General features: G+C 42.8%; 1 protein-coding gene across 1 annotated transcript in view; it reads left to right on the top strand.

Annotated features, from left to right (window-relative positions):
* The window catches only part of PELO (pelota mRNA surveillance and ribosome rescue factor), a 193,922-nt gene that overhangs the window by 62,223 nt on the left and 115,206 nt on the right, over nt 1-16,493 (top strand). The window lies entirely within an intron of this gene.

A 16,493-nucleotide genomic window follows, 5' to 3' on the forward strand; every position in this document is an offset into this window, starting at 1 on the left:
CATGTGTTCCACACGGAGACTGGAGTAAATTGTGATAGATTGATTTCTTGTATCTGGTTCCAGAAGTCTCCATCTTTTATGATAATTTCTGTTATTCGAGTTGCTGCAGAGAGCAGCGGCTTTGGTAGTACCTCAACAAACAGTTGTATTAAAATGTAGTTACATTGTAAAGCAAAGGCAGCAAATTCTAAGGATTATATGGGCATAATGTAGTGAGTTGGAAGGCAGAAAGTGGATCAAGAACATTTATAAATAAATTATCTAGCACCTTGCTTCTGCCGCTTCTGTCACAAAGATTGTCAAGTCCGTAATTAAATGGCTTTTAATTTATCAGCAACTGCTGCTTCAACAACTGAATCTGGAGCAAGATCTTGGGGAGGCCACAAATTCTACTCCACAGTATATACCCCAAGCACATTTTCTTGAGTGTGGTTGGCATTTGAACAAGTGCTTGAGTTGCTGATGCTAAGCTGTAGTAACACCCACAACAACCTTTTGTAAGTGTATGAAACAAGAGAGTAGCAAGTGATATTCTGACTAAGATGGCAATGGTTCTAGGAGTGTGTTGCTTGGGTAAAGTGGTGAGTGTATGTTGCGGGGCACTACCAAAGTGTGAAACATTCCGTGCACAATTCAATATTAAAGTCGTGCTGGCACTAAGTTGAGGGCATTAAACCAGGCCTCAAGGGACAATTGCTGCACCTAACCTTGCTCTTTCTTAGTACTCCTGCTTTCCAGACCCTTTGCTGGAATGGCACTGAACATTTGCATCTGCAAAGGATTAAAAGGTATAATACAGGTTGCACTGATGTACTATGCACTTTTCTGATTAAGATAATCGATCCTCCATGCACAACCAACCCCTAACTGTTGCTTATCACTTGGTTGCCCACCATTGATTTGTCTGCAGTAGGCATAGAACCAACATCACTGAAGCACAGACCCAATTGGTTTTAACTCGGCAGGCATGATTTAGGAAAGTCGTCCACTCTGTAGCCAGAGGGATGTCTATGCTTCTTCAAGAGGAATTTGCCTAAAACCTTTTAAGCTATCTGATTATTTTTGCTTGGTGGAGGCCTGCAGATTCAGTGGCTAGTCCCATATTCCTAGGAGGCAGATAAAAACAGTCATATATGTTAACAAGCATTGGCAAAGCCAATAGGTCTCACCTTTCAATGGCATTACCTGACCTTTTGACTTTGCCACTGTTGTTTGCAGCTGTAGAAGAGCAACCGGGAACAGTGGAGAAGTTGAAATTGAAGGGGGCGACAAATAGATTTTCTTTTTAAAACTACGTAGAGAGGCATGGGAAGTACAACGGACAATCTTACAGAGGAGTGGGGAGCAGCACAGTGAGCAAGGACAAACAGGGATTCAAGCGAAAATAGCACACGAGCACAGGAGAATGCATCTACTCCAATAGAGTGCTGAAATCAAAAGAAAAAAACACTTTCCTAAATGTGAACGGTGGAATGATACGAATCATGCCATCGGAGGATGGTAAAGAATATGTACTGCAGGGGAAGAACAAATGCAAGAAGAGGAAAAAGAGATGAAGAAGCAAGCACACACAATTGATAAAGGCAACCAATGATGAGCATTGGGATGGACTAAAGCACACTTTAAGTATTGATAATGACTGCAATAGGTCTTCAGCAGCAGACAGCTAAAGTTTGTATGTAGAGAAGACTTGAAACTGATGTTTTTGTTATATATTGAATTCTTACATTCTGTTTCTCTGACATTTTACCCTAAGATCTGTTAGCATGTTTAATATAACATAGAATTTTGAGGGCATGCATTGATTTCGAGTGGTGTTCTGAAAGTACCCACACAGAAGGTTCCAAACTCGTAGTCATTTTCTAGTTGATAGTATTGCAGTGAGATGACAACTCATGTTGTGGTACAATGTAGTTGCCGAGAACTGTCTTAGCATATGTTTTTGTGACCAGCATGAAGCAGTAGAGAAACTAGTCAGAGTTCTGAATGGCACACATTTAGCTCAGTGTGATTCGTGTCAAGGCAGAGACAGTAAAGTTAAATTTAAATTCTAGAAGTGCTAATGAAGTCTTTCGGCCATTCAAAGGTGATAAAAGGAGTAATATTTCCTAGCAGTTGTAGTTAGTGCTTTGTAAATTGTTACATTGTCAGCATCTGTATAGCACCTTGTTCTGTTCACATGGCTAATAAGCTTTTTCTTAATCTGAGTCCTCTTTGGCTAGTTCCCTGCAATAGATTTATATTTTTGTGGCTAATTATTAGTTACTGCTCAGTTGCATATTTCTGTGACTGCTTGTGTAATGAAACACTTGTTTTTGTTAAAATATGACTGCTCTATTCTCAACCAACTTGTGACAGGCCCAGCTTCTCCAGCTGAATGTTGTTTTTGAGTCTGGCCCTGTTGCCTATCAAGCAGGCTCCACGGCTGCCATGCAAGGCATTTCAGAGAGAAAAAATCAAGTGTTATGATAACAAGGTCGGGCCCCACCGCTGTTCCATTCTGCAGCAAAAATACCCACACTGTACCGAAGAAGGAAGAGTGGGTGGCGGAGGTGAAGCCACACCATAAGAGGACCACGGCTAAAGCGCCCTGAAGGCTCCAGGGCATACGGGCATCAGGGAGAAGGAGTGAGGGTGGAAACAGAGAACATGTGCACCTTGATGCCTCCCTATTCAGCTTCGGTAGGTAGCCATACTTTAATACAGGGAAACCATGCACAGGATTGGTTGGCTACTTCTGTAGGGTCCAATGCGGGGAGGCATGAATGGCTGAGAGCAGTGTCAACGGATAGTTGTTGGCTGCAGAGGTTGCCCCAACCACCCTCACCTATCAGGACAGCAGTCGTCGCAGTGGCTGCCAGCTATGGGGTGGAAGTGTTCCACTACGAAGGACATGATGAAACGGTATCAATAAAACGTAAGGGCAGTCAGTAAGCTGTCAAAAGAAAAGAGTTGCCATATCAGTGGTCCTTGGGATGCTTGATGACTAGGGCATTGAGTGGGGGCTACTGAGCGAACCAGAGGAAATTTTTGCAAAGCAGACATGGTACAGTGGAGACCTCGCAGTTAAATGGCATCAATAACACATAAGGGCGGACAGTAGGCTGTCCAAAGAGAAGAGTTGCCATAACAGTGGTCCTTGGGATGCCTGGCGGCAGGGACACTTGCGGGCAACGGTGAGAGCCAGAGGGGTTAGTCGCAAAGCAGGCATGGCACTTGTAGCCCGGGCACGGCCGGCAGGGGTCTCGGATGTCCCACATCGGTAGCAAGTGAAGCCTAGAAGATGCTGTGCTCAACCCAAGGGGTCTTTACATCCATCGCATGGACAGGAACCAGTGTCAGATGATGCTGTCAAAGATGAGTTACGGTGTTGCCAAACTGGCTTAACACTGGGAATCACTGGTTTATGACTGGATGATTGATTTATGATTGTTCTTTGCATGATTTATGGCATTTATCAATGATCAATTACTGTCATGATGATTTATGACCACCTCATGATTTATAACTTAATGTTAATAAACTGTAATCTTTTACCTCCACCCAGGGTCTCGCATGCTTACTGAAGGAAGGGTGGTTGGATGGGAGGTCATGGTCAGAGGACCGGAAGACGCGGTAGCCTATCTGGGGCAGGTTTGGTTTGATTAGCTAGCGATCATCTGTCAAGAGCCTGCTGCCTCACAAGGAATCAAAATTGTTTGACCCAAAACCTTGATTTATATTTAAAAAGAAACGTTAATGGAAATGAGTGCCAAAGCGGCAGTATTGAAGGCTCCTCTTAAAAACCAATGAGCTTGTGTAAAATAAATCAGTGGCACTTGTCGCTTCCAAGTGTAGAACATGATAATCAAAGTGAGTCTCCTTTCCCTCTGTTTCACTCTGGTTTTACAGGTACAAACACACATTAGCAAAGTCAATAAGTGGATAATGCTTTGAAACTTTGGGGAAGAAGCCTTTTTTCTTAATGCTAATAAGCAGTGGCAAAGTCAACAGGTCTCGGCCTCAGGACCTATTGACTTTGTTAATGCTGTCAACACATGCTCGTCTACAAAATGAAGCTGTCGCATCATTGCCTATTTTTTTTTCTTTTTCATTTGCCGGCCCAAGATGGATTGGTAAAATAAAAAAGGGTAGCACAAAACATTATTTTAACAAAATTGTAATGGGAAAATGAGCCTGGGGAGCAGTTGAAGCAACACTGAGGGTGTGGAGAAGCACATAGGCGAGACAGGAATATGGAGAGCATTGGGGGATGGGGGCAGAGAGGCACACTATTGAGTGAGCAGTATGGGCATTTGGTGGGCAAGGCAAAAGCACCCAAGTAAGATGGTAACTTGGAGTAGGGGGTGCATAAAGCACTGTGTGAGGGGGGTTGGAGTTTGCCATGTTCGATCATAAATATCCTACGGAGCAAAGTGAGCAATTTTGCTGGCAAGACTGCCCACACCCACCAAGTGACCCTGCTGTATCCGTTTTTACTTTGGCTACCCCCATCGACATGGATAGCTGTCTCCAAGCACCGCAGCCCTGAAGAGGCAGCGGTATTGGAAGTGCGGATGGTCGGCTGGGACGCTGCATGGAGCTGCTCGGGTGTGCCTCAAAGGCAGACTGCTCCGTAGTTACCCCTGGTTTAAGCTGCTGCACTTGGTGCCTCTCCTGTAGTCCCTGGGGCCTGTCTGAGCTGGTGCCGCTCTCAGTGGGTGGCTCAGAGGAGAAACGCGGCTGGAGCGGCCTAGTCCGGGCCTAGTGAAAGCTGAGGCATCCTGACCGTGGAGGTGAGTGAATGCAATGTGGAAAAGGGGTGCAGTCACCGGGGGACGACCCGCTGCGATAGACAGAATTGGGACGATGACCCCACCCCCCCCCAACCAGTGAGATATTGGCATTGTCATCTGGGACACTAGGTGAGCACGCTGGAGCTATAAGGTGCTTTACTGGCAGGCACGCCTGGAAGACCTGTGCACAGCGTGTGATAAGTTTGGTGCTTGGTACCTTACCCACTCAACCATTCCTTCTTGGAAGCGAGTATTGAGAGCAGGCCTGGAATCAACGGTTCAGAGGGAGCCATGCTGTGGGATGTACCTTGCAGACCGGTTGGCTGCTGTTGCGACACTGGAGGCCCTCCCTGGTCCTAAGTCAGTGGCTAAGTCAACTGTGTAGTCCTCTTAATGCCCAATGGCTGTATGTGTGCCTTGAATGAAACTGGGACCCCTCTTACTCCTGTGGGTGGGCCTGCTACATCCATCTTGTGTGAACTGACACTCAGAGGAGCTAGGAACTCTGCACCTTGTGTAATTGTGGTGTGCACCCAGGGGTGCGGATGCCACAGAGAGGTAGTGGCGTGTACGCAAATGTAATATACCATTATAGATATGGGGCCCTACACTGGCTCATCATGCTGAATCATTGAGGAAACACTGGGATTGAAGCGGGCATGCAATAATTGCAGTTGCATAAAGGCGAGCCCTTGATGGTGTCATCACAAGCAGGTCTGCGCAGGGGTAAAAACAGTGGCATGAAAATGGGCAAAACTCAGCAGAAGTTGCAGAAATCAACATAGAAAACATGGAGCGCTTTGTGGAGCAGCTGTTGCAGGACCTACTAGGACGTGAACCTTTCTCAGCCATGTTCGTTGTGGAGAGGGCGCACTGATCCCTTGCGCCTCAACTTTTTCTGGAGGTGCCGCAAGAGCCAGTAATTGCAAGACTACTAAATTATAGGGACAGGAATGCAAGGCTCTGCAGAGCGTGGGAACTCAAGGAACTATGGTATGGAGGCACAGTGGTGTGTCTCTATCCAAACTATCCACAACAAGTGCAAGACACATTCCAACAATTTCACTCAGCTAAACGTAAACTATGTGAACTCAGTCTTGAGTACAACATGCTATATCCTGTAAGACTGCGAGTTATAGTTGATGGTAAAGCTACTCTTTTTTTCACATACCAACTCACTGCAGCAGTTCCTGAAGTGTAGGGAGTCAAAGGGCTTGTGAGGCTACTCTCCGGTAACTGAGGCTGACGAGGAAGGAAATTGTTTGAATGCTGTGGAGTGATTTTGCATCCCAGTCGCTGTACATGGAACATTGCCTCCGTCATGGGAGACCCTCATGAAGTGGCAATCGACAGGAGTATTAGTAACATATATATTTGTCATTACGTGTTCCCACTGCATGCTTTAGTATTTACTCCACTTAATGTATGTTGACTCCTTATATTTGTTAGCTATGTCCCTAAGATCGTTTAGGTTAAGAGGGGTACTTTGTGGGAGCAGAAGTTGGAGATTGGTGTTTGATTGAGGCTACCGTTTTCAGATACTACAATATTTGGGATGGACTCTGTTCACTGTGGACGGATTGATGGCAGGGTGTGGGCATGTTCAGGACCAGGGTTCATTCAACATGATTCTTTTTATCTGCTTGGCTTGCAAAATGGGCATTGTGCTATTGGGCAGGGCAATTGTCAACCCTCCTATGTATTTACCACTGGTTGCATATCTGAGGCGAAACTGTTGGGGTTTGACTGGGTATAGGGAGGATATGATAACATTCTGCCAGTTGGGGTACAACGCAGTGTGGGAGAAGTCTATTACATACAGCCGCCATTGACCTGTACGACAGGCCTACAACAGAGATTGAATACTTGTTTGGAGCATGGGCGTTGGGTATGGAGAATGACCATACGCACGGATCCCTGGGGAGCCCTACGGGCTTCTCACTGGTTCTGCTCCTCACTTGGAATGTGAGAGGCTTAAACAACTGCAGGAAACTTCGTAAGGTGGTGGCATATCTCAAAAGGCATAAGATAGACTTAGCTGTTCTACAAGAAACACACTTAACACCAGAGAGTGGTATGTTGACATATCGCAGAATGCAGGGACAGTACTGTGCTGTAGGGTTCACCTCACGTGCTAGTGGGGTACTTATATGGACTCGTAGAGGCTGTGCTATCACACTACAGGAAATATCTGTAGACCCTTGGGGAACGTACTTGGTCGTGGGCTGTAGTAAAGGTTACTTGATGGTCTTGTTGGTTGAAGTTTACAGCTGTAACTATTAAAACCCACAGTGTTATTACTCCTTAAGTGCTGAGCTGGCACAATGTACAGGTATACCTCAATTGTGGGGTGCTGACTTTAACTGTGTGCTATGTCCTGAAAGTGACCACTCTGGGAGGCCGCGCCGATGCCCAGTGGCGGCGGCGCAGGCTATCAAAGATATCGCAGCGCAAAGTGGATTACTGGTTGTGTGGCGCTGTCGCTCTCCAGACGCACCAGGATGCACACTTTATTCCTGCTACACAACCTGCACACACGCATAGATTTTTGGTTGCAGTCTGGCGAGTTGATACCACAGGTTGGCCAATGTGAACTGCTTCCTCGCACATTTTCAGACCATTCTCCAGTGGGGCTGGAACTTGAGTCACATTCCCCCCACCCCCATCCTCCCCAAGCAAGCTCCCTTCAAATGGTGCTTTCCTCCATACTCATTACTAAATGAGGCCTTCAAGAAGGAACTGAAACATGCCATAGAATTATTTTGCACTAATATCGTATCAGTGGACATGTTTACAATGATTTGGGGAAACGTCCAAAGTTGATATCGGAGGCATTACCTTGTCCAAACATGCAGGGGTCCTCTGGTCTATCCAAAATAAGTTAGCGAAATTGGAGTGAGAGCTTGCAGATCTGGAACAGCAGCATAGAGAGACTGGAGAGGAACATTTGATAGCCGACAACAAAATGAAAATAGATGAGTACCATGATATGGCTCAGAGCGAGGTGAAGCATCTCGGTAAATATGCAATAGCACAAGAATATAGTGAGGCGGAGCACCCGAGTGCCACACTGGCTGCCTCACTGTAGCCCCGCCGGGACAACAATGTAGTAATAAAAGTACTCGATGAAAAGGGACATTCGGTGCACACTATTGAGGCTATAGCAGGCCATTTTCGCAGATACTACACCACTCTACAAGGCACAACCAACTACAGATGATGAATCAACAGAGGATTACCTAGCACACATAGCTATGAAAAGGCTCACTAATGAGGAGAGGGAGGGAGGGAGAGAGAGATAGATATTGATTGCTCGCTCCGTTGGAGCTGGGAGAGATTAGGCTGGCTCTAAAGGACATGACAGCTGGGAAGGCTCCCGGTACGGATGGGTTCACAATAGCCTTTTATAAGGCTTCTAAAGATATACTAATACCTCCCTTACTTACACTATTTGAGGAGATGGCCACAGGTGACAAGATGCCCCCCACTATGAGAGAGGCACTCCTTTCTACACTCCTGAAACCGGGGAAATCAGCAAACGGCTGCTCTTTATATCGACCGCTGTCATTGTTGAATATGAATATGGATATGGACATCTATGCTAAAGTTCTCGCCAATCATCTGGCATCAATACTACCATTAGTTGTGGGCCTAACAGTCCGGATTTGACCTGGCTCACTCACTGGTACATAACCCTAGAAAGTTGTTTTGGGGCATTGCAGTGTCTGGTTCCTCATTCAAAGGCAGTGGTTGTAGTTATGGATGCTGAAAAGGCATTCAACTCCATAGCATGGAATTTCATGAAGATGGTTGGCGTGAAGTTCCTTCACTTAGTTAATGCACTGTCCAAGCAGGTGTTGCCATAGGTAGAGGCACCCAGCAGAGATTCCCCCTCTCCCATCTGCTTTATGCTCTGGTAGTGGAGCCATCGATCTGTGCACTATGTGAATGCCAGGAGATCTTTCACAAGCAGACAGCTGCAATGCCTGGTAGGCTGCAAACTAAAAACACTATCTGAACCAGATGCTTCAGACATGCCTCCTGCATAAGTACTCAGATAATAGGGTCTTGTTCTGAATACATATGGTGAGCTTAACTCTCTATTTTGTGGCTGCCCCCTTTTTCTAAACTGGGTCTGGTTGCAGTATAGACCTAGGTAAAACAACTGGGCAACCTCAGAGCTTTTATGCAGAAGGATTAATTGTGTTTTGTTCTGCCCTAGACCATTCATAGAAGGCCTTGGGTTAGTGTGTGGATACCTACAGCACAGGAAAGTTATTTGGTGCAATATGAACAGATTGCCAACCAAGACAATGTTGCATAGATTAGTGCTAGTGGATTACCTTACACACCCGCCTGAGCAGAATGTCTTGTAGCCTTGAATTTATTTTAAAGTATTTTTTTAATGTATAAAGCAATGGCATCATCGTGTTAGAAAGGGGACACACAGGAAATAGACCCTTGCACACTAACCTGAAAGTACTGAAATGGGAAGTTAACAAAAAGGACATTTTTTAGCTTTTTTTTTTTTTTTTTTTTTTTTAAATGGAGCAAAGTTGGATGTTTATTGCAGATCGATCTGGGACAGCATTCCAAAGTTAGGGCCGAAGCCTTAAAAAAGAATGATCTTTTCAGTGTTCTTTGTTACAAGGTAGCATAGAAATGAGAGAAAGAGAGTCTGTTCTACGACATCCAGGAAGTGAGAGGACATCTTGGTGTGCTGGGCCTTGTGAACAAGGCCGGACCTTAAAGTGGATGTGTTGTTTCACCGGGAGCCAGTATAATGCACATGGGCTCTAGACATGTGACAACACACATGTAAACTTGCGGCCCGCCGTAGTGCTGTGTTCTGGATCCTCTGCAGTTTGTTGACAATCACCTCAGGGTGCCCAGGATATATAGTGTTATTGTAATCACACCCACCACCAGAGCATGCAACTCTGATGGAAGAAAAGTCAAGACTAGTGGCACATAGAAGTGAACCACATAAGTAGCCTGCCACACATAAGTCTCACCCACAGCTTGTCAGCGCAAGGCCTGAGAAAGACAGCACATTGCCATGTTGCATGGTCATCTAGTGCTCACAGAAGGATACACTCAAGATCAGGGTGCAGAAGGGGTGGGGTGGCACGCGGGGGGGGAAGAGGTAGGAATAGACAAATTTATTAAATAAATAAAAAAAACACTTACCTTCTCCGCCGCCGTGCCTCTCCCTATCCCTCATTGCTTCAGGGTGCAGGCACAGGCTTCCAGTCTGCCCTGTGGCCAATCCTTATGCTGCTCAGAGCAGCGTCTGGATTGGCTGGGAGCACCAGGCAGACTCTCTCCAGCCCAACAACTGTGTTGCTGGGCTGGAGAGAGCACACTGTGCTGTGCGCTCCCCCCTCACTGCTTGTCACCCCCATGGCCCCGCCCCTTTAAAAGAAAACGGTAATAAACTACGTTTATTGTCATTTTCTTTTAAAGGCTTTGCAGCTGCCGCTGTGGCTAGGGGGCAGCATTCCTCCGCCCACACCTGGATGAATGAGGTAGCTGAATTCATAATGGGATCTAAGTGGAGAATGGCACATGAGGGGAGGTAGCTGATCATCACAATCAGTCACCTGTTTCAAGACATCAAAATGGCCACCCTCAAAGGGGCGAAGTCACAAAAACATTTATGAGTATGGGGAACTAATACTGCAGGACTCCTTCTTTAACCTACTATTAAATGCCTTTTTGAATCGTCCCCCGTTGAGCCTAGGTCTTGATGAAACAGCATGCATACTAGAGTTAAAGGAACAGTGTGAAACTGATATTTCCTTAATCAAGGTGCCTGAGATTCTGGAAATCCAAATTTCACATCTCATTCGGACATCCTCATTGTGCTTGTTTCAGTTGTGGAGCACAACTTGTGTGGGTAAAATTATTCAATGAGAGATATGGAGTGAAGATGCAGGGCGAAGCTATGAAAGCGGCCAGAGCAATCGGTTACATTTTTCACTAAGAATCTAAAATCTCACCATACCTAAATTTCAGTGTGGTGAAATGCTTTTGACCCATCCAAATCTGCTTAAGAAGTGAAATAACTGTATATGCGTTTTTGTTTTCTAAAACATGTTTTAGAACGAGCAATGGAACAGAAACCTTAATAAAGAAAATGCGTGGATCTTAGAGCGAAGAAAGTATGTTTTAGTGAAAGACTACGTTTTAGGAAGAAAGATACAAGAACCACTACCAGGGGTGATGGGTGAACAGAAAGCAAATGTTTATCTTTTTACTATAATGTAATGGGAATGGTAGCCGTTGACAGACTTGGGGAAAGCCAAAGAGTGTGTTCATCAAAACACAATGGTTTTATTATTCTCAAATGTAAGCTGAGCTTATATTTTGTATATATGTGCAGCTGTCTTTGGGATTTAATCATTGTTCAATAGCTGGCTTTATTGTCATGAAGGTACATCAGCACAGTGTATAGCTCTAAACCAGTGCTTCCCAAGCTTTTTAGAACCATGACCCAATTTTGAGAATGACAAACCTTTGTGATAAACCTAGGTTTAATGGACTTGAGATTGGGGATTTATTTAATGTAACTAAAGCATAGTGTGGTAGCACACTATTATTTACAGACAGGTAATTTTCCATATAAACGGACACTACATTTGCAGAAATGTACAATTTTTTTGATAAAACTGTATTGCAAACAAATACCAATATGTGGAAATCGGGTGTCAGTGAATATATATTATTTATGCATCACCAAGTGACATGTCTTGATTTGTTTTGATCCTATTAAAAACTTTGCTCCCATCACACTTGGGTATTACAAAAAACAATGTGCTTCATTTTTGCTTTCCTAGCTAAGAACGTGTACAGTTCATTTACAGGTATTTACATTTTGTTGTGCATTACAAAATAATTACATTTTTGAGCTTTCGTTTCCACACTTCCTGTAATCCTGCAAGATTGTTACATAATTAATTTTACTTTTTTTTCTCTGACTACAATGTGAGGGGAGTTTGTATACACCAATCCCCATGTTAAAAAAATAATCAGGAGACATAGCCTGACATTTGACCTCTGTCTTTGAAATGCAGCAAATGTGATAAGATATATATACAGAATTTAAAAGTATCCTCATTTGTTTCTTGGACTTCATGACCACCAAAAATCGGCATGTGACTCATTGCATGGGAAACACTGCTCCAAACAATACCTGTGTTCTAAATGTCGATGAGTAACTGGACAGTGGTGTGGTAGACCTGCGCTATATACCTGCTGAGTATGCCCAGGGAGGAGATTTGGCCTAGCGGCTCAAGCTGCCACCCTTGGAAACTGGAGACCCAGAGTTTGGGTAATTCACTCCATCTCCCTCTGCCTAAATGAGTGTAAAATGGATTTGTGTAATCCCCGCTTGATTTACAAGATGTTGTAGATCATCTCCTATGACCTCACATAATGTACAGTGTTCTGTTTCTTCACAGCTAGTTTTGCTCTATATATACCAATACATACATACATACATATACAGACGTCCACATGGACAGGCCAATTGTAGAGCAACATTCAACTCTTATACACATGCTCAGTCGCTCAGATCTTGTTGCTTTGGGACATAAATCTCACCCAAATGGCTAGGATTGTTTGTTTTCTACATTACGGGAACATCTCGGATTGTCATTAACCGAAAATATTTCTGCCTTTGTGAAAGAATCCCAGAACACAGATTTTTTTTCACACATTTGTGGTATTGAGCTTGTAAAGAAAACATACATACAGGAAACATTTTATATTTCTTTCAGTACATTCAGTTTGGGTTGAAATTCACTGGTTATTAATATTTGCCTTTAAAACCCATTTTAATTCTATCACATAAGGAAGAAACAAAGAAGGGAGTGGTACTTATAGGAAATCATGTTTATAGTTATTGCACCTTACATAAGAAACTTTGTAAAGTGCAATAAGATAAGACAATTTTGATGCAGATTCTTTTAATACAGTATCCACAGTGTTCCGCAATGCTTCTGATTTTGAACGACAGTTTTCTGCTTTAGGGTGTGCATTCTCCTTCAATCCTTTTTACTAAGGCTAGAAACATATAATTGAAAATTTCCCAAAAATAGTGTGTTTTACTGTTTCCTTAGCCGCGGTGCTGCTGTGCTTACATCTGTCATTCTTTTGGTCAAAAAACATCTTAGTGTTTTGAGGACACAGTTTGTACCATTTTTCTTTTAGACTACTAGTATCTCATTGATGATTGGAATATTTGCCAGAAGATTCATATGGGAGATTGAAGGGCAGATTTATCTCACATGTGGATTAAGCTTGATCTTCTGCAATAACAGAGAGACCCACCTGTGACTGGTCCTAAGCCAGCAAAATAGATGGGAGCTTGGTATGCCCCTAGCCTTATGAAAGTTGTCCACTTTTTTAAAGTTGAGCCTTAAGTAGAATACTGAGTGACAATATTTTAAACTTGACAAGCCCAAAAGAAATATCCTCAAACTCAGGTGTTGCTTCTTGTACTCCCACAACATCTAGTGGTTCTTTCTCCACTACAAAATAAACACCCTTTGGAGAAAGTTCCACCACTTCAAAAGGCAAACTGATATGGGAAAATCTTGTTCCAAAGGCAGAGACAAATCTCAACATCATAAAAGAGTGAGATCAAGCGTGTACCAGAGGTGAGTCCTTCTTCATGAAAAAACAGTGCATCTCTTTGTCATTGTGGAGAGAGTAGTCCTCTGCCCCAGAGAAATGTAGCCTTTTTCTATTTTGAAGACTGTGTCTTAGACCTCTGGCAAAATATTGTGTACCTCTAGGCACGCAGGCTGTTGAAGCACACTTTCTCATCCTATCATCAATCAGGCTGACAAACAGGAGACAATACAAATTAAAATCTCACAACCATTGTGTTTATACGACTTGCATTAGAAGTTCTTCTATGTTAACACAAGGAATGTTGATAGAATATACATGTGATGATTGACTTGTCATACGAGCACCGTCCTGAATAAAGAAGGTATTGCATGATTTTGTCTTTGTCTCATCGTTATTATATATCAGTAACAGTGATTCTGTTGCTCAGCAATCAGTCCAGCACAGTAGCAAATGCAGTCATGGGCCCACTCAGTTTGCGAACAGTGCCGGATGGACTAGACGGTCCAAGTAGTCTTGAAATTGGAATTGTAAGGCCACAAAGAAAAGAGAAGTTACACAAGTATTAAGCATATATTTTGTTAAAAGCAGTACACGATTTTGGGGAACACAGAAGGCAAAATTACAATTAATTAATGCCTGCGCATTACTTCCCTTTTTCCAGCATAAAAGCAAAATGACTGAGCATTACCACCTGTGCATAACAAGGTTCCGCTACAAGGCTAGTGCATGTATGTAATGAGGTTGACCTGATGTGAGCACATGCACATAAATAAAATCTGATAATGAGATAGAATTGTGTACTTCTATGCAGTACAGTTTTAGCCAGTTGAATGTAATGTGTGCTGCACGCAAATTTTATGACGTGAACAGCAGAGGAAAAAAGACCTGGCCATTACGCATACGAACAGACACAGGTTTATGCAGTAAACAATTGCAGCCATTATGATTACATACAAACAGAGGCACTTCAAATAATTGCACCTTGGCTGTTAATGATCGAAACCATGGAACAAATTAACTTATCTGGTAGTTATAGGTCTACTTTCTATAATTTTCATAAGTGAAACAATTTTATGTGGAAAACAGAAAAGAGCAGCAACCTGCATATGTCTGATCGTTAAAGTGAAAACACAAGTGTTTTTTCAGGCTCGGGTGGTCATCTATATGAGAATCTAACTGCATTCAAAGACATTCATATTTTCAACGTCTTCTGTGATGTGCACACATTGCCAACAACATCAGATATCAACAATAGCAACAAATTGGAAATTGAATCATTACAACTGGGATGTGCAAACATTATGATTTTGAGGCTTATTTATTGAAGAATTTCTCTGTGAGGTGCGCACATAATTGACATCACAGTGTAACAAATATTCCTACTAATAAAGGATTGTTGGTGCAATTTCTTACTACTAGTATTAAAAGTTTCATTTAGTTTGTTATTAAAAACTGTGATCCACTACCTACATTTTTTTCATGAAAGTTAATAAGGACGACAAAATGTCTGTAATAAAATAGAAGAGTATATATTTAGATGCTTTAGGCTCTGAAGGACAAGTAGTTTATTGTACTTTTTTAACATATTTATTTTATATTTACACATTAACAATAAGTGTGAATCATAGCATTACATGCCCAAATATCTTAGTCAATTCGACTTGCAGTCTTGTACATTCTGTTCACAATATAGTGAAACAAACCAGCAAGCATAGCAGTTCCATTGTTTGTCAGAAGTACATCCTTCAGTTCCCCACTTTGTCAACTCTGCTCCATCATAAAACACTTTCCCCTTCTTCTGAAGAATCCTCCATGTGGTCCGTCAGTTGGGAGTGCGGGCCCTCAGGGTCTACCGTCAAACGAGTAATCATTTCCCTTCAGGTTACCAGATCAGCTTCTGTCTTCAAATCCTTCCCTTGCTCCCATAGCCAACAGCCCATTGTGTCACATCTAGGATCCACGTTTGACGTTAAGGGGCACAAGGTAAGAGTCAATGTATGGCTATACATCTCTTTGCCAAAAGCAGCAGTGCAGTAAACATAAACAAATTTCATATTTTTCAGCCTTTCTTTGGTTTTGTTGTTTATTCCGCTATGCATTGTTTCACCATAGTGCATCATTTTTGTGCTGTCACCCAGTAGAGCATCTTCACTATCGCTTGCCAGTAGCTAATACCTCAATACAGGTCCATGTTATCTAGATAAATCTAGCTAACACCATTCCACATCTATGGCATATTGCTGGTCCCATAGGAAACATTTATTAAGTCTCTGTCGTATAAAATAGGTGCACTGTAAATAATACAGTTGTGATGACTTAAGTCTGGCACTGCTCTTCACCATTTGAACCCCTGCACAGGCCTCATTCCATTTGCTGTCTGTCAGGGTCTCCTGTAGATCTGCCTCCCTTTAATCTGTCCTTTGATGGCATGTGCTGTCTGTCTTTCTTTAGAGCAGCAGAAAGACATGAAATCTTAACACTTTTAAGCTGTTCATCATATTTTACAATGACAATTGCCTTTTGAGGGTCAAAGGGAGTTTGATGAATTGGAAGACACTATGCTGAGAATGGAAACAAGATTCGAACCTAGTATTAGTTTAGCATTAGACACATACATTTCTTTTACTAGGGCACAACAAGAGGGTGAATCTCATTTGATAAATTTTTGACAGTATTGAGAGCCTTGGGTCTTTCATTTTCGTAGTATGGAAGATGAAATGATTAGTGGGAAGATGACTGATGTCAGAAGTAAAAAAATAAAAAATAATAATACAATAAATTAACCGCAATTGTGGGTCTTGAGTGTTCCTAAAGTACAAGATATTGTAGCAAAAGATAAAGCCATTGAACCGTCAGAACTTTTTGCAAACTGTTGATAAAGGAAATAATGCACTAAAAGTCACAGGAATTTGCAGTGTGGTGGGTCTTATAACCCCATGTTAAAAAAAAAGACTAAGAGGGACAAAGGATTGTCATTTGACAAGTGTGGAAGCCACAGCCATTTACTGTTGCAGCCATTTTCAAAAATTGTCCTGCAATTTGTAACAAGTGCAAGTTTTGTGGGAGATTAGGACATTT

The sequence above is a fragment of the Pleurodeles waltl genome, chromosome 7 (genome assembly GCF_031143425.1).
Source record: "Pleurodeles waltl isolate 20211129_DDA chromosome 7, aPleWal1.hap1.20221129, whole genome shotgun sequence".
NCBI lineage: Eukaryota > Metazoa > Chordata > Amphibia > Caudata > Salamandridae > Pleurodeles > Pleurodeles waltl.